We start from the raw sequence: 23,298 nt of genomic DNA, 5'->3' as shown, positions 1-23,298 counted from the left end.
TTGATGTTGATATTTTGTTTAAGGTTGCATGGAAGAATTTAGATTCAGGTGTTTATTAATATCAAAATATAATGATTCCTTTCAAATTTATATCATAACTCACAATATAATTGTTAACTAATCAAAAGATCTCTACTGTGTAATACATTTTCAGTAACAGATCAAAGAATGTGGTTGAATAGCTTTCTCTTATATTAGCTGTATATATTTCAAGAAATCATTCATGTTCTATATATTTGTGGTACTGTTCTACTATAAATGAAAATATCTTATATTATACATTATTTTTTACCAATTTTATTAACATATATTCATATTCCCTGGAATTTAAAATTTGGTTTTAGTTTATTCACAGATAAACATTGGCACAATCAAACAAAATTTGGTTCTGGATATTGAAACCAGAGCCTTATATATGCCAAGCAGGTGCTCTACCACTGAGCTACACCTTCAGTTGTCATAATCTAATTTTAGGGTATTTTTGCAACCCCCAAAGAAACCCAGTAGCTATTAGGATTACCGTTTTTCCTCCATGCCTCAGCCCTAGGTAACCACTAATCTATTTTTTATCTCTATAGATTTGCCTATTGGGGGTATTTAATATAAGTGGAATCAAATGCTATGGAAACATTTGTGACTGGGTTCTTTAAGTGACCATACTGTTGTGACTGTTCATTCATGTTGTATCATAAATCAGTCTTTATTCTCTTTTATTGCCAATAATATTCCATTAAATGTACATAACAAGCTTTGTTGATCTATTCATCATTTGGTGGACATTTTTGTTGTTTCCACATTGTAGCTAACATAAGTTCATAAGCTGCTATGAACATTTGAACACAAATCTTTGTGTGCATATATTTTAATTTCTCTTATGTAAATAACTAAGAGTGGAATTACCAAGTCATATAGTGTTTCTACATTTAACAATTTGAGGCACTCTCAAATTGTTTAACAAAGGCTCTGCACCATTTCACAACGTCATCAGCAGTTTAGAAGGATTCTAATTACTGCATTTTGACACCAATCATTACTATTGTCTATCTTTTTGGTTATAGTTAATCAAAAGTGGATAGGAAGAAGTCTTTTATTGTAGTTTGGATATGCATTTAGCTAATGTGGTTTAACTATTTTTCATGTGTTTATTGGCCATTTGTATATCACCTTTGTAAAAATATCTATTCGGATCCTTTGTCCATTATCAATTGGGTTATCTTTTATTATTGAGTTGAAAGTTAGTTACATATTATAGATACAAATCTAGTTTGAGACATATGGTTTGCAAATATTTTCTCTTATTCTGTACTTTACCATTCACTTTCCTGATGCTTTGAAGTGCAAGAGTTTTAAAATTTCATAGAATAGCCAGATGCAGTGGCACACACCAGTGATACCAGATACTAGGGAGGCAGAGGTATAAGAATCACAAGTTCAAGACCAGCCTCACCAACTTAGATACTCTCTAAATTTTTTTAAAAAAATTAATTAATTTTAAGTGTTGGGGATGTAACTCAGTGATACTACACCCCAGGGTTTGATCTCCAGTACCACAGAAATTGATTAAGAGCAATTTATATTTTTCTATGACGTGTGTTTTTCCTATTTTATCTAAGAAACAATTGTCTAACATAAGTTCATGAAGATATAGCATGCATGAATTCCTTGTACAATTGTTCTGTTACATTGCATATACTTTGGCTACTATGCAGTACCTAAGAGTGTTGTTTCCTAAAGGAATTTTACTAATAATTTTTCCTCTGTAAAAATGGCTAGTAGCTAGATTTACACAGTGTTATGTTTAGGAAAGAGGTGTCACCCAAATGCTCTTATGTGGTATAATGCAAGAAAATTTAGAGTTGAAATGATTGGATTATGAAAGTTTTAACCTGATCTATGGATTAATTCACTGATCACGGTGGTACAGTTACAGGTTGGTAACTGTAGGCAGGTAGAATGTGACTGGAAGAAGTACGTCACTGGGGATATACTTTTGGGTTTTATATGTTGTCTCTGTTGAGTGGAGCTCTGTATGTTCCTTGTTGTCACGTCCTGAGCTGCTTTCCTCTGCCCCACCTCAGGCCCAGGTCAGTGGAGTCAGCTATTTTTGCTCTGGGGCCTTGAAAACCACAAAGCTCTCCTCTAATTGTTCCCATTGGTTGGAATGTTGGAAATGCTGACTAAAACACACAGTTATTAGCAATAGCATATCTTTTTCTCCTTTTCCTAGGATAAGTATAAACTTGAATACCATTTTTTAAAAAATCTGTTCTCAACATTTAGAGAACTAATATATTCTATTCCACAAAACATTATTTTTTATTTGTTTTAGGAAAACTCAGTTGGTTTACTAAGAAGATGACTATGAACATGGCACAAAAGTCTCAGTAAATTCAATCCATTATTTTCTTAATTCTCATAATGGACAGCATCCTAGGGGTTTGAAATTAATAGATCACTGGTCTAATAAAAATCTAATTTTTTCAGTTATTTATCATTGTAGTTTTTAATTTCATTTTTCTTCATCTTTTCAATTTTTTAGTACTCAGGCAAAATTTTCACTACCCTGCTTCCTTTTTCCAAGCACATAATGACTAATAATCTATATTTATAATGGATTATTGATCACTGCTTTTTTTCCCTTATAGCTACTGGTCTGTTTCACCTCTGTTTATAAGAAAAGGGTTGTTTATTCTCATTTCTCTAATTCTTCATTAACAATTTCCCTTTTTATATCTCTGAGTAACCAATCACTATTAAGAATATAATGGAATTTTTGCAAATACATTAATTTTATTTCAAATTAATGAAAAATACAGACAAACTATTTCTTTTCATTTTCCTTCTGAAAATTCCAAATACCTTTAAAAGATTACTGAGAGAAATACCACTTTATGCTTTTCCTGAGCAACCTCATCTATTATCAATATTTCAAAGTTCACTTACATATAAGATTTCTAAATCTTGATAGATGATTCGTATTTCCCATGTGAGCTATAGTATGCAAATTCTGTACATTACAAACTCATCATCCACTCACATCTTTCCCTATTCCACTATAAACCTCACTTAGTTCCCATAAAATCAAGATTTGTTGTTCTGTGTCTGGCTTATTTTACTTACATAACATTCTATGTATTGCACATGACAAGTTTTTCTTTACAAAGGCCTCACAGTATTCATTGTGTATATATCCTACATTTTCATTATCCATTCATTTGATTATGAACACTTGGGCTTCTCATATATCTTACCTATTTTGAATAATGCTGCAATAAACACGGGGATGCAGATATTCCTTTGACATAAAGATTTCAAGTGGTATACATACCCACTTGTGGGAATATTGGATTAGAAGGTAGTTTTAAATAGTAGATACTAAATGTCATCTCCATAAAATATAAATAGGTAAAGTGAAATATTTGTTAATTAACTTTATTTAGTCATTCCACAATATAAAATCTATCAAGTATTACATTGGATCCCTTAAATGTATACAATAATTACCTATGAATTTAAAATAAAATTTTAACAATTTGTAGGTCATTATGAAAAATAGTATGCAGAATTCTCAAAAAAAATAAATAACAGAACTACTGTATGATCTAGCAATCTCACTATTGGGCATATAACCAAAGAAAATGTAATCAGATTGTTGAAGAAAACTCTGCATTCCACATTCGCTGCAGTGCTATTCAGAATAGCAAAGAATGGATATTATCTATGTGTTCATCAACTGAAGAATAAAGAAAATATGGTGTGATTATACAATGGAATACTGTTCAACCATTCAGATAATTCATTCAGACAATGCAATCCTGTCATATAAATGGATGAAACTGGAAATCATTATGTTAAGTTAAATAAGTCAGCATAAATAGACAAGTACAGCTTGACCTCACTCATATATGGGATTTAAAAAGTTGATCTCACTGGAAGTTGAGAGTGAAATGGTTGTTACCAGAGGCTGAGAAGAGTGAGGAAAAAGGAGAGATGGGGAATGTTGATGAATAGTTACTATTACTATAGAAATAAGAAGTTCTGATACACCATTTCTCAGTATTGTGACTATAGAAAACAATAATGTATACATATTGTAAAAAGCTAGAAAAAATAATTTTTGGTGTTTTCATCATAATGGAGTGATAGATATTTGAGGCAGTAGATATGTTCAACCTGATTCAAATAGCACACAACATATACATTTATGGAACCATGTTGTGATATTTTATTAGTATACACAATTTTTATGTTTTATGTACCAGTTAAAATAAATTTTATTTAAACAAAAATTAAATTAATAAATAAATTTGTCTTAGGTCATATTTGTAAGAATCAGAAGCCTACTCAAGGTTGTTCAACCATATTAAAAACATAAAACCCAGTTGCAGAGCATAATAGTTATAAGACTTTGTTTTTGTGATTTAAGGCTCATCTCCTCTTTTCTCCTAAATTGAAGGACATTAATGGCAAAAGTATTAAACCTTTCTTCCTCTATTACAGTGAAGGAAAATTATGTATATTTCCAAGAACTTGAGGGAAGATTTTTTATTTACTATTTCTGGGCTTCAGATGTAGCTCAGTAGTAGAATCCTTGCCTAGTATACAAGAGGCCCTGGGTCTGATACCCAGTGCTGTAAAAAAGAAGTATAAAGAGGATATATAGAAAGAGAAGGAGAAGAAGAGGAGGGAGAAAAGGAAGAAAACAAAAGGAACTCACATAAGCACCACAGCCAGAGAAGACTCACCTGCATAGGGCATACAATCTGAGTAGGAACCTTGTTCAATAGTGCATCAAGGTGTTACAATCCAAAATGATTACAAGACTTATGACTTTTTGTCATTACCTATCTGAAGCTCAGAGTTAGCTTTAAACAGAAGAAACAGATTTAGGAATTTACTCTTCAGTGTTACTAGTTGAAGTCATAGGTAGGATGAAATTATCCAGTGTATGAAGTTAAAAAAAAAAAAGTAAAGCACTGTGAAGTAGATTCCTTTATTCTTTCTCTCTTTCTTCTGTACTGACAGAACCAAGTTTTTCTTTTTTAATATTGAAATATCACTGTTTCAGTTACAGACTTAATTTCCTACCCTACCTTCCTATTAAGTTTAGACATGTAACTAGGTTCTGGCCAACTGAATCTGAGCAGCAGCAGTTATGTCTTGAACTGTTGAGTTCCCTTAATGTTGGGAGTGAATTCTTCTTGTTCCCCTTTTCTCCTTCCTGCTTATTGGAAAACAAGTGTAATGACTGGAACTGTAGAAACCATTTTGAACCAGGTTGTAGATGTATATGTTGAAGATGCAAGAACAAGAAGATAAGAGGGGGTTTGGGTTCCCCCAAATCAGGAAGTCTTCATATAATCCCTGAACTGCCTATGTGAGAAGGAAATATATAATAAATTATTATTGATGTGTAGAATTTTCTGTTACATTTAATTCAACCCAACCAAGAAATAGTGAATGGGAAAACAAGAAGTACCCAAAAGAGAATGCAACAGCAACCAGTTTAAGTTTACTGAGAGATTTAAAATGGCCACCATATAGAAGAGAATGAGCTATGAAAGTTCAACTAAATTGAGTGATAATGTAAGTTTATTTCTTCAGGTGGTAAAATGAAGCTGTTTCAGTGAGGCTGAGTAGTTGAGTTTATTGATAAAAAATGACTGAAGAGATGTACCACAGAGTCTATGCTGGTTAGAAAAGATATTAAGATGAGCGTTGCCAACAGTAGAAAAAAAGGAAAAATGTTTTAAGGCTTTTAAAGATGTATAAAAAGCCTTTGGTAATCCTCCTTTTAAAACCAAGGACATACTTCCCCTCCTCCTGAATATGGCGTTTATTTGTGACTCACTGCTAATGAATAGAAGAATGTGGCTGAAGTGAAAGCATGTGACATCCAAGATTGGGACATAAAAGGCAAATTATCTTCCTCATTGTTCTTTCTCTCCTATCACTCATTCTGGAGGAAACTAATTATCATGTCATGAAAATAATTTCCTATGGAAAGATTTACATGGTAAATAACTGATGTCTCGTTCCAACAATGTTGAGTGAACAAACTTGGAAGTGCATCCTACAGATCAAATCCAACTTCTGATAACTGTAGCTCTAACCAGTGCATTGACTATAGCTTCATGAAATCCCAAGAGGAAAAGTTGTCCATCTGAGTCATCCCACAAAACTATGAGATAATAATGTTTGTTTTTTATATTGCTATATTTGAGATAAATTGTCATAGATAGCTTATACAGACATTATTGCCTAAATATCTAAAGAAAACCAAAGAATATGTGTGGGTCAAATAATTCAAAAAATAATAATTGAAGTCAGATAAAAAGAATGTTTAAATTTAAATTTTCAGAGGTTATTAGGTCTTCTAATGAAAACACAGTTAAAGATATGGTCATCATTGTGTATGGTAAAGTGAAGTGGGAGTTAAAGTCATTTAACTTATTGTGTACAAAATTATACTGAAGTTGCCCAAGATCACCAAATAAAATTAAATATGGGCCCTTATAAAAACTTAGAATGTCAATGCTAGAACCAACAGACCATTGGAAACCATGTATTCCATCTGAGTGAACCTGTTTATTATCTCAAAATGTGACTAAAAGAATACCCATCATTAGTTTGAGTCCATCCCATTTATTGATTCTTGATTTTAATTCTTGCACCAAAGGAGTCTTATTAAGGAAGTTGGGGCCTTATCCTATATGATGGAGATTAGGGCCTACATTTTCTTCTATTAGACGCAGGGTCACTGGTTGTATTCCTAAGTCCTTGATCCATTTTGATTTGAGTTTTGTGCATGGTGAGAGATAGGGCTTTTTTTTTTTTAAAGAGAGAGTGAGGAGAGAGAGAGAGAGAGAGAGAGAGAGAGAGAGAGAGAGAGAGAGAATTTTTAATATTTATTTTTTAGTTCTCGGTGGACACAACATCTTTGTTGGTATGTGGTGCTGAGGATCGAACCCGGGCCGCACGCATGCCAGGCGAGCGCGCTACCTCTTGAGCCACATCCCCAGCCCGAGAGATAGGGCTTTAATTTCATTTAGTTGCATAAGGATTTCCAGTTTTCCCAGCACCCAGTTATGGATTTCCAGTTTTCCAAGCACTAGTTGTTAAAGAGGCTATCTTTTCACCAATGCATGTTTTTGGCACCTTTGTCTAATATAAGTTAATTGTAATTTTGTGGGTTAATCTCTGTGTGTTCTATTCTGTATCATTGGTCTATCAGTCTGTTTTGGTGTAAATACCATGTCATTTTTGTTACTATTGCTCTGTAGTATAGTTTAAGGTCTGGTATAGTGATGCCACCTGCTTCACTCTTCCTGCTAAGGATTGCTTTAGCTATTCTGCTTCCAGATGCATTTCATGATTGCTTTTTCTATTTCTATTAGGAATGTCAAAAAGTTTCTTCTCAGCAAAAGAAACAATCTGTGAGGTGAATAGAGAGCCTACATCTTGGTAGCAAATCTTTATCCCTCACATATCAGATAGAGCACTGATCTCTAGGGTATATAAAGAACTCAAAAAGTGAAGCACCAAAAATACAAATAACCCAATCAATAAATGGGCCAAGGACCTAAATAGACATTTCTCAGAAGATGATATACAATCAATCAACAAATATATGAAAAAATGTTCATCATCACTAGCAATTAGAGAAATGCAAATCAAAACCACTCTAAGATTTCACCTCACTCCAGTCAGAATGGCAGCTATTATGAATAAAAAGAACAATAAATGTTGGCGAGGATGTGGGGGAAAAGGTACACTCATACACTGCTGGTGGGACTGCAAATTGGTGCAGCCAATATGGAAAGCAGTATGGAGATATTTTGGAAAATTTGGAATGCAACCACCATTTGACCCAGGGATCCTCTTCTCGGTCTATACCCAAAGGATGTAAAAACAGCATACTACAGGGACACAGCCACATCAGTGTTTATAGGAGCACAATTCACAATAGCTAAACTGTGGAACCAACCTAGAAGCCTTTCCATAGATAAATAGATAAAAAAAAATGTGGCATATATACACACCGGAATATTACTCAGCAATAAAAGAGAATAAAATCATGGCATTTGCAGGTAAATGGATGGAGTTAGAGAAGATAATGCTAAGTGAAGTTAGCCAATCCCAAAATAACTAAATGCCAAATGTTTTCTTTGATATAAGGAGGCTGATTCACAGTGGGATAGGGAGAGGGAGCATGGAAGGAATAGACAAACTCTAGATAGGGCAGAGGGGTCGGAGGGGAAGGGAGAGGGCATGGGGTTATTAATAATGTGCTGATCATTATTATCCAAAGTACATGTATGAAGACATGGATTGGTGTGAATGTACTTTGTATACAACCAGAGATATGAAAAATTGTGCTCTATGTGTAATAAGAATTGTAATGCATTCCGCTGCCATATATAAATAAATAAAAAGTCTCATCCTTGAAGAGGTTCTTTGTCCTCCTAAAGTAACTTTCCTCTCAACTCAGTCATAGTCTATACCATTTGTCAGTATTTAAAAATATCTTATTTCTTTATTGAAAAATGTATGCTTAAGTTCCCCCATAGTAGAGATTGTGTCTGTTTTGTAGAACAATGGCAATTAGTAGTGTATCATGGGCAGAACTGGGAGTATTCATATCTGAGTGAAGGCAATAAAAGGAAGCAGTATGTGTAGAGAATTTTTCAAAGATATAATAAAAAATCATTCTGGGGGCTGGGATTGTGGCTCAGCAGTAGAGCACTTGCCTAGCACAGGCAGGGCCCAGGTTCGATCCTCAGCACCACATAAAAATAAAGGTATTGTGTTGTGTCCATCTATACCTAAAAAATGAATATTTAAAAAATCATTCTGTTTTTTATTATCACTATTCCTTGGTGATTCTAAACAAATGTCAGTGATAAAATAATCCTTCCTTCCTTTACACCTTCTTTTTGTCTAAGTTCTAGAGAATTTTTGTGGATAGAGTTGAGTTTTAATCATATATATATATATATATATATATATATATATATAACCTTAAAAGTAACAAATTTTATGATTGTTTAGCAGACATGTCACTCTTCATAAAGATTGGAGAATTCCCAGTTAAATATGCAGTTGGTCTCTAGCACATATTGATCAAACTACATGCATTCATGTAGAGAATAATTTCACAAAATTTATGATTGCTGGAGCTCATCTTTGGTGTAATTTTTGTCTCCATTCCCTGTGGTACTACATATCCCTGCATTTTACCAGTAGATAACTAAGTAAACACTGATAGCACAGTGATTATAAAAGACAGAGAAACAGAACCTAGGTTCCTTCAGTTATGCCATATTATGTGACCACTTGGAATGACTTGTGTTTAAGATTTAAAAGAGTAAGTCAGAAGATGACAGAATAGAGTCAACCAGCATTATTCTGTTTCTCCATAGGATAGAAACAAAGAAACAGGGGAGGTGAGTGGCTATGGGTGACCACAGAAATTGACAGCAGAGAAAATGGATCCTGGTGAAATCCAGAGGATAGGAAGAAAAACAAAGCAAGAGAAGAAGAATACTCCAGCATCTGGCATTTGGTACCTCAGTCAGGAAAAGGGTACACTTCCCTCCAGGAGAGTAAAAGTGAATTAGAAAGAATCATAGTGTGATTCAGAAGGCTGTACACACAAGCAGCTTAAATAAATAAGTGACCCGGATCCTTCACAGCAAGCTAGGTTTAGGAAAACTTTTCACTGCATCTTTCATAAACTATATTTTATAGTGCTGTAGCCAGTAGCCATACTAAGAACAGTATTATCGTTCGAGACTATATTGCTGTGAGATGGGAGGTCAGAAAACCCAGCATAATCACATCTCAGGGTCCAGATGGAATCCTGCTACATTGACTACACAGACCACAGCTACAGGAGACACTCTTGGCTTGAGCAAATGTCTCTAACAATCCATTAAGAGTTTTATGTTGCAGAGAACACAGGCTGAAATGAGAAGGGAAGAGGAGGGTACTGCCTTCTGGAATCAGTTGTTAAAATGAACCTGCCCTCTGTGACTGGGTGCAACATGAGTAGCATATGGTTTCACATGGAGGCCAGGTCTGAATGTGCTGGGTTGAGGGTAATAGCCTGTTTGGTTCCCACAAACCCACTCTAACACAGAGCTTAGTGGTTCAGTTCCTCTCCCTGCCTTCAGAAACTTCCACTTGTGACAAGGCAGAGTCTAAAAACCTCTCTAGTGAATATAGGTCTGAAATGGGTCACATTATACCCAAATTCAATTGCCTGAAGATCTTGTGAACTGCAGCCCTACCACTTTCCACACTACTCAGTGCACACATTAAAAACCTCTGGAGAGAATATATCCCTGGTATGCCTAATATTTTGCCTTTATGTGTTGGACAAGGAATGCCTGGCATGGCCTACATTACACCTCAGCTAGTTTGTCAGGTACTTGTAGGAATTTCAACAAACCGTAGCTGTGACCCATACCTACTTCCCCATACGTATGAGATTCCAACTTTAGAAAGACATGGAGAGAAAATTAGACTGGTATAGGCTGTAATCAGCCTACTTCTTGTGGTTCTGATCATCTTGGTTAGGAAGAAATTTTGACTGATTATTTTATTCATCTATTCTTTCATTTTTATTGTTATCTGTTTTTAATTTTTCCCTGTTATTTTCATTTAATTTTTTTCAATTTGATACTTCTTCCCATTTTCCTTTTTTCTTTCACTTTTTATCATTTTATTCTTTGTCCTCATTATTATTTAATTATTCTTTTAATTTTCTCTCTTTTCTTCTAATGCTAGGGATCCATCCCAGGATTTCATGCACATTTGGCAGACACTCAATCTTTGAGCTATACTCCCACATAGGTGGAAAGTTAAACCCAGTCCCGCTCAAACCCTGACAGATACTTCTGATTAAAGAAAAGTGGGGATATAAATGCCCAGCTGTTGGTCCATAACCAAATGGGCACAACTAGTGGTAAGCTGAGATCAGGACCCTGGGCAGGCACACTACAATAACTGCAAAGAGATAAACACAATAGATGCAGACACTAGATCTTTGTGGGTTCTCTGTATCAACTGCAGCCATACTTGGTCTAATTGTATAGTGCTGGTAAGACTGAGGGTGAATTTCCCAGGAAGGGAAATGTGATTCTATACACTGACCCACCCCATAAGGCACCTAGATCCACACCAGTCTCCAATCGCCATCATCAGAATTACTTTCAAGTAACAGCTACTATCAGCAGTGCCTATGGAAATCTCTAATTCCTGATAGAGGCTCACACTTCCATAATAGGAGTAACTACAGAGGGTGCATTTCACATAATCTGTTGCTTACAAAACATCTGCCTGAATTACCAGAGTGTCTTCATCTTGCAAGGTTTGTAGAGACTGAAGGTTTCTCAAACACCAGTAAGAGAGATTCTGTGCCCTAATCCATGAATTACAACAAAAAAATAATGACATGGAGATTAAACAACTGAGTCAAATTGAAAATAAACTCAATAATACACAACAAACTGATATCCTAAGTCATATTGAGGTAGAAAGCCACGTACTGTGAAAGACACAGCATAATAATGGAAAGTTATCCATCTCAACAGATGCATAAAATCAACATAAAAACACAAGGAATATGAAACAACAAAGTAATATGTCACTTCATTAAGTTCATAACACTACAGTAACAGAGTCTAAAGATTTTGAAATGGATTAAATTCAAAAAAATTCAAAAGAATAATTTTTAAAAGTTCAATGGAATCCAAGGGAATACAAAGAATCATTTGAATCAATTGAGGATGACAATGCAGGATATTAATGAGCAATTCACTAAAGAGAGATTTTGACAAATAATCAACCAGAAATGTTAAAATGAGGAGTTTGATTAGACAGATAAAAATATCAGTTGAAGATCTCAATATCAGACCAAATCAAGCAGAAAAATAGAGTATCAGGGCTTGAAGAAAACTCTGCCATATTATTACACTCAATAGAAATGTTTAAAAATAAGAATGCAGAGAACACTATCTCTGGAACACCATTAATAAATTAAATGTCTAGATAAACACTGAACAGATGGAGAAGAGCAACATGCTGAGGCAGAAAAAAAATTATTGAGTAAAATAACAGCAGAAGCTTTCCAAAATTGCAGGAAAGATATGGACCTCCAGGTGTAGGAGGCATTCAGAAGCTCAAATAGGCATAACTAGTGCCGCAGTCCGGCTGCAGCAAACTAACCAGGGGGTGGGGGGTGAGGAGCAACTTGTGTAGATTGATACAGCAGGAGTAGGAGCCGTTTATTGTAGGACAACAGAGGTATTTATACATTCCACACAGCTTATCTTAATTAACATAAACTAGATACAGCAGTCAACCAATAAGAAATCTCCACACTTAATGGCTTGCTGGAGTTACTTCACAAACCACTCCCTCTGGCATTTTGCCAGGCGCCATCCAGACTTGTTTACAGATTCTAACATTTCTCTGGCAAAATTCCAGGCGCCATCCTGACTTGTTTACAGACTCTAACAACTAGAAAAAGAACCTTTTCACAACATATTACACTTAAATTGCCAAAAGCAATAAAGATATAAAGATGTTAAAAGTTGAAACAAAAAAGTGTCAAATCACATTTGCAGACAAACCCATTAGACTAACCACAGAGTTGTTAGAAGAAATTTTGAGGAACAGGCAGGCATATAATAACGTAGTACAAGATTTGACACAAAATTGCTAAATGAGATTATTACAATCATGAAGGTTATTCTTCACTATTGAGGGTAAATAAAAATCACCCAAGATAAACATAAACTTAGAGAATTCAAGACCACTAGGCCAGAATTAAAGATGACAAAAGGAATCTTAAACTTGGGAAAGGAAGAAAAATAAACACTATCATGAGAACACATGAAAGAAAAATATTAGAAAAGGAGGCATGCAAGTGAAAAATAAGAAATAATCAAAAGAATCAAACATTAATGCAGTAAACCATCAAAATCCTAAAATGATAAAAGAGAAAAAGACATACACCTAATAATTAAAGAAACCAGAAGAAAGTCAACAAAATGACAGGAACAAACACACACCTTTCAAAAATAACTCTAAAAGTAAATTGAAAGTAAATTGTCTTAATTATCCAGTTAGAAGACAAAGACTGTATGAATGGATTAAAAATTAATACCCACCCATATATTGAATATAAGAAATTCATGTCCTGTGCAAAGATATACACAGCCTGAAATCGAAAGAATGGAAAACGATATTCCAAGGAAATGGAATCTGAAAGCAAGGAGGAATAGGTATAGTTACATCTGACAATAGACTTTAAAACAAAATTGTTTAAAAGAAATAAAGAAGGTCACAATGTTTTGATAAAGGGAACAATAAAACCAAGAAGACAGGGGCTGGGGATGTGGCTCAAGAGGTAGCGCGCTCGCCTGGCATGCGTGCGGCCCGGGTTCGATCCTCAGCACCATATACCAACAAAGATGTTGTGTCTGCCGAGAACTAAAAAATAAATATTAAAAATTCTCTCTCTCTCTCTCTCCTCTCTCACTCTCTTAAAAAAAACCCAAGAAGACAGATCAATTATGAATATATATGCACTGAACATCAGAGCACCCAACTTTGTAAAACAAATGCTACTAGACTAAAGTGGGAGAGAGGATCCAATATAATAACAGTGGGTTATTCAAATCACACATTTACCAATATACAAATCATCCAGATAAAACATCAATAAAGAAATGTCAGAGACAAATTATATTACAGATAAAATGAACTATATTGGTGTCTACAGAATATTCCCTTCAACAATTTCAGAATACACATTCTTTTCATGAACACATAAAACTTTTTGAAAAATAGACCATATGTTAAACCTAAAAACAAGTTTATTTATTTTTTAATTGTAGATCTTGGGGTTGAATCCAGGGGCTCATGCATGTTAGGCAACTGCTCTATCACTAAACTATATCTTTAGTCCCTCAAAACAAATATTAATAGTCTAAAAAATATCTTGCAACTTATTAGATCACAATGGAATGAAATTAGAAATCAACAAGAGAAACTATAAAAAATTATTCAAATACATGGAGAGAAAGTAAAGTAAAAGTAATACTAAGAGAAAGATTTATAGAAATGTCACTACATTAAAAAAATCTAATGATGCATCTCAAGGTCTTAGAAAAACAAAAAACAATGACAAAAATCCTACAAAATCAGGATGAGGAAAGAAATAATAAAGACATAGCAGAACTAAATGAAAGAGAATAAAAAGAACAATTCAAAGGATAAATGAAAGAAATAATTGTTTCTTTGAAAATGAATTACAATAGATGGGGTAGAGAGAGATGATGGGAGGGGATGGGAGGGGAGACAGTAGAGGATAGGAAAGGCAGCAGAATACAACAGACACTAGTATAGCAATATGTAAAAATGTGGATGTGTAACCGATGTGATTCTGCAATCTGTATATGGGGTAAAAATGGGAGTTCATAACCCACTTGAATCTAATGTATGAAATATGATATGTCAAGAGCTTTGTAATGTTGTGAACAACCAATAAAAAATAAAATAATAAAAAAATAAATAAAATAAATAAACAAAATTAACAAACCTTTAGCTAAACTAACTAGAAGACAGAAAAGATCTAAATACATAAAATTTCAGGTGAAAAAAGAGACATTCCAACAGATATCATTGAGATTCAAAGAATTATTAGGGAACATTTTGAAAAACCATATGCCAAAAAATTGGAGAAATCTAGAAATGATTGACAATTTCTGGACATGTATGACATAAGAAATTGAACTAAGAGTATAAAAAGACTAAAAACATTGGTAAGAATTAATGAAATTGAAGCAGTAACAAAAAAACTCCCAAAAAAGCACATAACTGCAGGAATTCACTGACAAAATTTTACCAGATTATTTATTTATTTATTTTTTGGTGTAGATGGACACAACAGAATGCCTTTATTTTTATGTGGTGCTGAGGATAGAACCCGGGCCCCACCCATGCTAGGAACCAGCTCTACTGCTGAGCCACAATCCCAGCCCCTTAACAGATTTTTAAAGAGCTAACACCAATGCTTCTCAAAATATTTTACAAAATAGAAAGGGAAGGAAACCTTTCCAAATCATTGTGAAAAGTCAATATTATGCTGCTACCACAATCTGAAAAAGAGAAAGAAAGAAAGAAATTAATAAAAAAGAAAAGAAAAAAGAAAGAAAATTTTGTTCAGAATTTTGCATCTATTTATCAATACCCTGATAAATAGATGCAAAATTCTGAACAAAATTCTTGCAAATAGAATTTAAAAGCACATTCGTAAACTCACACAACAAGAACAAGTTATTTCCATTCCAGTGATGAAGTTCAATGTATAGAAATCAATAATTGTAATATAGCACATAAATATAATAAAGGATGAATATCACATGCTCATTTCAATGGATGCAGAAAAATCTTTAATAAAATCCAACATGGCTTCATGATAAAGCCTTGAATATCATAGGTATAGAGTGATCATATAAAGGTAATAAAGAGTATATATGGCAAACCCAAAGCCAACATCATACTGAATGAAGAAAACCTGAAAGCATTTCCTCTAAGACCAGAAACAGGACAAGGGTGTCCACTTTCACTACTTTTATTCAATATAATACTAGGAATTTTAGCACAATTGATTAAAGAGAAAGAAATAAACGGGATACAAATAAGAAAGACAAAATCAAATCATCACTGTTTACAGATGATGATTCTATACATAGGAAATCTACACATAGAAAGAATATTTAGGAATGATAACAAAATTAGTGAAGTAGCAGAATATAAAAATCAACATAAGGTCTGGGGTTGTGGAACAGTGGTAGAGTGCTTGCCTGGCACATGTTAGGCAGTGGGTTCAATGCTCAGCACCACATAAAAATACATAAACAAGATAAAGGTATTGTGCCCATCTACAACTAAAATATATTTAAGTAATCAACATAAAAATCAGTATCGTTTCTATATACCATTAGTGAATTCACTAAGAAATAATTCATAAAAGCAATCTCATCCCCAATACACACACACACACACACACACACACACACACACACAAATACCTAGTAATAATCCTAACAATGGATGTGAGAGGTCTCTACAATGAAAATTAGAAAATACTGAAAGAAGAAAGTGAAGAAAACAATAGAAGTTGGAACCACCTCCCACACTCATGGACTGGAAGAATTAATATAAGTTGAAATATATATCTACTGTGAACAATCTACTGATTCAATGCAATTTCCATCAAAATACTAATGACATTCCTTACATATAGGAATAGAATATTACATTTAGGAAAAGAAATAGCAATCTTAAAATTGACATGGAAACCTAAAAGATATAGAATAGTCAAAGCAATCCTAAGCAAAAATGAGAAATATTGGAGACATCAAAATATCTGATTTAAAAACATACTACAGAGTCATATTTAAATAACAGCATAACATTAGCATAAAAATATACAGGAAAGATTATTGAACAGAATAGAGGACTCAGAAATAAACCCACACATCTTGAAGCAAACGATTTTTGATAAAGGTGCCAAAAACATACATTGGAGAAAGGATAGCCTCATCAACAAATGGTGCTGGGAAAACTTAATATTCACATGTAGAAGATTGAAACTATACCCCTAACTTCCATTCTGTACAAAATTAACTAAAAATGAACCTCAGACTTTAATGTAAAACCTGAAACTTTGAAACTAGTGGAAGAAATTATAGGGGAAACATTTCAAGATATTGACACAGGCAATTATTTTCTGGATAGAACTCAAGTAGCTCAGTAAACAAAAATAAGAATTGACACATGGGATTACATGAAATTAAAAAGTTCTTCATAGCCAAGGAAACAATCAACAGAATGCCATAAAATCTTTGCCAGCTATTTATTTAACAAACAATTAATATACAGAATATATAAAGTACCCCTAAAACTTCTTGGGAAAACCAACTCATCTAATTAATAAGTGGGAATATGCTCTCAATAGACACATGACAAAGAGAGAGTTCAAATGAACAATAAATATATGAAAAATGATTAATATATTTAGCTGTTAGGGAAATGGAAATTAAAACTGCTTTGAGATTCCACTTCACATCATTAAAATAGCTATTATCAAAACATCAAAAACAGGGGCTGGGACTGTGGCTCAGAGGTAGAAGGCTCACCTAGCATGCATGAGGCCCTGGGTTCGATCCTCAGCACCACATAAAAAATATTAAAAAAAAGATATGTGTTCACATATAAGTAAAAAATAAATATTAAAAAAACCATCAAAAACAAACAAAACAAATGCAATTGAGATTGTGAGGGAAAAAGAAGCTTTATATGCTGTTAGTAAAAATGTAAATTAGTACAGCCACTATAGAAAACCATTAAAATTAAAAATAGTGCAACTTTATGATCCAGATATACTACTCCTGTTTATATATTCAAAGGAAATTAAGTAATCATATAATTCTTCTTTAAAGGTTTTGTGAAACTACGCTGTGTACCCATCCGGTCCTGGGCTTTTCTTGGTTGATAGTCTTTTGATTGCTTCTTCTATTTCATCCATTGATATTGATCTGTTTAAATTGTGTGTATCCTCCTGACTTATTTCAGGAAATAGAAAAAGAGGGAGCTCTGCCAAATTCATACTATGAGGCCAACATCACCCTGATTCTGAAACCAGACAAAGACACCTCAAAGAAAGAAAACTCAGACCAATATCTCTGATGAACCTAGATGCAAAAATCCTCAATAAAATTCTGGTGAATCGGATACAAAGGCACATCAAAAAAATTGTGCACCATGATCAAGTAGGATTCATCCCTGGGATGCAAGGCTGGTTCAATATACAGAAATCAATAAATGTTATTCACCACATCAATAGACTTAAAGATAAGAACCATATGATCATCTCGATAGATGCAGAAAAAGCATTCGACAAAGTACAGCATCGCTTTATGTTCAAAACACTAGAAAAATTAGGGATAACAGGAACTTACCTTGACATTGTAAAAGCAATCTATGCTAAGCCTCAGGCTAGCATCATTCTGAATGGAGAAAAATTGAAGGCATTCCCCCTAAAATCTGGAACAAGACAGGGATGCCCCCTATCACCACTTCTATTCAATATAGTTCTCGAAACACTGGCCAGAGCAATTAGACAAATAAAAGAAATTAAAGGCATAAAAATAGGAAAAGAAGAACTTAAATTATCACTATTTGCGGTTGACATGATTCTATACCTAGAAGACCCAAAAGGGTCTACAAAAAAACTACTAGAACTAATAAATGAATTCAGCAAAGTGGCAGGATATAAAATCAACACACATAAATCAAAGGCATTTCTGTATATCAGCGACAAAACTTCTGAAACGGAAATGAGGAAAAACACTCCATTCACAATATCCTCAAAAAAAATAAAATAAAATACTTGGGAATCAACCTAACAAAAGAAGTGAAAAACTTATACAATGAAAACTATAGAACCCTAAAGAGAGAAATAGAAGAAGATCTTAGAAGATGGAAAAATATACCCTGTTCATGGATAGGTAGAACTAACATCATCAAAATGGCGATATTACCAAAAGTTCTCTATAGGTTTAATGCAATGCCAATCAAAATCTCAACGGCATTTCTTGTAGAAATAGATAAAGCAATCATGAAATTCATATGGCAAAATAAAAGACCCAGAATAGCAAAAACAATTCTAAGCAGGAAGTGTGAATCAGGCAGTATAGCGATACCAGATTTCAAACTATATTACAGAGCAATAATAACAAAAACAGCATGGTACTGGTACCAAAACAGGCGGGTGGACCAATGGTACAGAATAGAGGACACAGAGACTAATCCACAAAGCTACAACTATCTTATATTTGATAAAGGGGCTAAAAGCATGCAATGGAGGAAGGATAGCATCTTCAACAAATGGTGTTGGGAAAACTGGAAATCCATATGCAACAAAATGAAACTGAATCCCCTCCTCTCGCCATGCACAAAAGTTAACTCAAAGTGGATTAAGGAGCTAGATATCAAATCACACACTCTGCGTCTGATAGAAGAAAAAGTTGGCTCCAATCTACATATTGTGGGGTCGGGCTCCAAATTCCTTAATAGGACACCCATAGCATAAGAGTTAATAACAAGAATCAACAAATGGGACTTACTTAAACTAAAAAGTTTTTTCTCAGCAAGAGAAACAATAAGAGAGGTGAATAGGGAACCTACATCCTGGGAACAAATTTTTACTTCAGATAGAGCCCTAATATCCAGAGTATACAAAGAACTCAAAAAATTAAACAATAAGAAAACAAATAACCCAATCAATAAATGGGCCAAGGACCTAAACAGACACTTCTCAGAGGAGGACATACAATCAATCAATAAGTACATGAAAAAATGCTCACCATCTTTAGCAGTCAGAGAAATGCAAATGAAACCACCCTAAGATACCATCTCACTCCAGTAAGATTGGCAGCCATTATGAAGTCAAACAACAACAAGTGCTGGCGAGGATGTGGGGAAAAGGGTACTCTTGTACATTGCTGGTGGGACTGCAAATGGGTGCGGCCAATTTGGAAAGCAGTATGGAGATTCCTGGGAAAGCTGGGAATGGAACCACCATTTGACCCAGCTATTGCCCTTCTCGGACTATTCCCTAAAGACCTTAAAAGAGCATACTACAGGGATACTGCCACATCGATGTTCATAGCAGCACAATTCACAATTGCTAGACTGTGGAATCAACCCAGATGCCCTTCAATAGATGAATGGATAAAAAAAATGTGGCATTTATACACCATGGAATATTGCGCAGCACTAAAAAATGACAAAATCATGGAATTTTCAGGGAAAGGGATGGAACTAGAGCAGATTATGCTAAGTGAAGCTAGCCAATCCCTAAAAAACAAATACCAAATATCTTCTTTGATATAATGAGAGCAACTAAGAATAGAGCAGGGAGGAAGAGCAGGAAGAAAAGATTAACATTAAACAGAGACATGAGGTGGGAGGGAAAGGGAGAAAAAAGGGAAATTGCATGGAAATGGAGGGAGACCCTCATTGTTATACAAAATTGCATATAAGAGGTTGTGAGGGGAATGGGATAATAAACAAGGAGGGAAATGAATCACAGTAGATGGGGTAGAGAGAGAAGATGGGAGGGGAGGGGAGGGGTGATAGTAGAGGATAGGAAAGGTAGCAGAATACAACAGTCACTAATATGGCAGTATGTAAAAATGTGGATGTGTAACCGATGTGATTCTGCAATCTGTATGTGGGGTAAAAATGGGTGTTCATAACCCACTTGAATCAAAGTGTGAAATATGATATGTCATGAGCTTTGTAATGTTGTGAACAACCAATAAAAAATAAAAAGTAAAAAATAAAAAAGTAATCATATAAAAGAGATATTTGCATACCCATGTTTAATCTGGCAAGATATAGAATCAGTCTATTTGCCTATCAACAGATGAATGGATAAAAAAAAATGGTACACACACACACACGTAATGTAGTATTATCCAACCATAAAGAAGAATGAAATCATGCCATGTATAGGAAAATGAATGAAATTGGAAGACATTGTGTTAAGTAAAATTAATCAAATGTAGAAAGACAAGTATCATATTTTTCTCTCATATTTTGAAGCTAAAAAAGATGATCTGCTAAAATCAGCATACTATAGGGATACAGCAACATCAATATTTATAGCGGCATAATTCAAAATAGTCAAGATATGTGATTAGGTACCTGTCAGCAGATAAATGGTTAAATAAAATATTGTATATATACACAATGGAGAATTACTGAGTCATAAAGAAGAATGGAATTATAGCTTTTGCTTGTAAATGGATGGAACTGGAGATTATCATGCTAAGTGAAATGAGCTAGACCCCAAAAGTCAAGAGTTGAAAATTGTCTCTAATATTCAGAAGCTAGACCAAAATAAGGAAGGAAAGAAGAAATGAATAAAGGAAGAAAAGAAAGGGGGGAGGGAGAAAGAGAAAGAAAGGGAGAAACATGGGGCAATTTCATGAAAATAGAAGAGAGATCAGTGGATTAGAGGGAGGATAATAGACAGGAAAAGGGAAGAATTGTGGAATGAATCTGACTATTCTGTATATGCACAAGGCACTAATTTTAAAAAACTATAAGTAAATAGAAAGATCAGTAAAATAAAGGGAAGAGAACTGGGACAGGGAAGAGGGAAAGAGGAAGTACTGGGAACTGAGGGAGAGCAAATTATTTTTCACAATACTATAACTATGTTAGAATGAACTCTAATATTACATAAAACTAAAATGAAATAATAAAATGTGCAGAAAAATAGATGATCTGAGTGCACCCTCTTTCATTAGGAATTTGGGGGAACTTGGGTTGCAGGTGAGGGGGTAGGAAAAGGATGAATGGACACAATCAAAGCTTGTTATATGCACAGACAGAAATGTCACAGTGAAACCCCTTGGTTTCTACATTTAATATATGCTAATAATTATATTAATAAACAAGTTTTAAAAAATATTTAAAACATTAAAACAATGTAAACTTAAAAGTGTAATATTTTTGTTGGAAAGTGAAACTTTTATTTCATATGTGAAAAATTTTACTGAATTTGAATTTTTCTATTGTAAATTTTTAATGAGATTTATCAGAAAAATATTTGAAAAAATAGTCAGCCTTGAAAAGTACTCAGAGAAAAAATAAGTTTTAAATTTTCCTTTAAAGATTGGGATACAGAAATTGTGAACAAAGCCATTTACTAGCACTAACATAATGTAAAGAAATGAATGTTTAAATTCTAAGAAATCAATTTTTACAGAAAAATAGGATAAATGAGAGAAGATTCTTGTTTGATATTAGAAGAATTAAAAAGGGCTGTAGTTTAACATTTTTGTCATTTACATCAAGAATTGGACCTTTTTTCTAAGCAATCAATCAAATGATGTCAAAGTTTCATTCAGACATTTTCAATGATATTGAGGGTAGCAGGAAATTAGGTTTATTCAAAACCAGCTTCGAAGGTAAATACAGAATTTTTGTCTGAAATCATTTTTGAGAATTTGAGGTTGAGAAAAGCTTTAATAATGGAAAAGCAGGCAAAGTGAGACAAAAGGCAGTAAATATGCATATGGAGATTCAGTTAGCTATAGAACCTGTCTCAATTTCCAGGGCATCTGCCCTCAGTAGGAGTAAGATTTTATTGTAAGTATGAGGAAGTTCTGAATATAAAACAATTTGGAGCTTTAATTTCAAAGGGGCTGTTTCAAATCCTTCAGAGAAACAAGTTATTAGGAAGTTGCCCTTATTTTCAGAGGGGGATCTGTTTCAACCTCCCCACACCCACCTCATTTACTTTATCCCTCAACCTTTTGTTTTTGTTTTGTTTTATTTTGTTAGTACCAGTGATTGAACCCAGGGGTGTTCAACCACTGCTGAGCTAACATCCCCAGAGTTTTTAAACTTATGATACAGGGCCTCACTAAATTGCTGAAGCTGGCTTTGAAATTGTAATCCTCCTGCCTTCGTCTCTCAGAGCCACTGGAATTACAGGTATGTGCCACTGTATCTGCCTCATCCCTCAGTCTTGATGGAGCTGAGGCTCCATATCATATGACTGACCATTGTTGCATATGTGTACATATCCCATTAAGGAACTTTAATAAAAGGAGTCAGATGCTTATTGCTGAAGGAGGCACAGTCTGAAGAAATAGTAGCTCTATTAAGGTGAAGGATTTTAGTGTTATGTTCTTTAAGAACTCTCTTTCCATAGCCTTCCAACTGTTTATTTTTGGTGTGTGTGACAAGTGACTCCATGTATATTTGCTCCCATCTTTGAGTGTTTTTCTCTGAAGATATTTCTTATTATTTTCTAAGCACATTATTTGTCCCATACTATAGGAACTTGTCCAATGACTCAGGAGACTGAATCAGAAGTATCCTAAGTTCAAAGCCACCCTCAGCAACTAGCAATGTTCTCAATTACTTGGTCAGACCCTGATATAACTTTAAACACTATTTAAATCTTATTTTTCTTTAAGAATTTAACCTTTTTTAATGTGGTGTTGAGGCCCATGTGCCAGCACTGAGCTACAAACCCAGGCCAGCAGCCTGTAAATCTTACATTTGCATTTAGTTGAGTCCAAATATAAAACTGACATCTCAAATACTCAGACCAAGAAGCATATGAAGTATTTCATTTCCATAAACAGTTCATGGAGCATGCCTATAATCCTAGTGACTAGGAATATTCAGCAGGAG

This window comes from Ictidomys tridecemlineatus, chromosome X (assembly GCF_052094955.1).
Source record: "Ictidomys tridecemlineatus isolate mIctTri1 chromosome X, mIctTri1.hap1, whole genome shotgun sequence".
In the NCBI taxonomy this organism is placed as follows: domain Eukaryota; kingdom Metazoa; phylum Chordata; class Mammalia; order Rodentia; family Sciuridae; genus Ictidomys; species Ictidomys tridecemlineatus.
Note: the sequence above shows the minus strand (reverse complement) of the source record.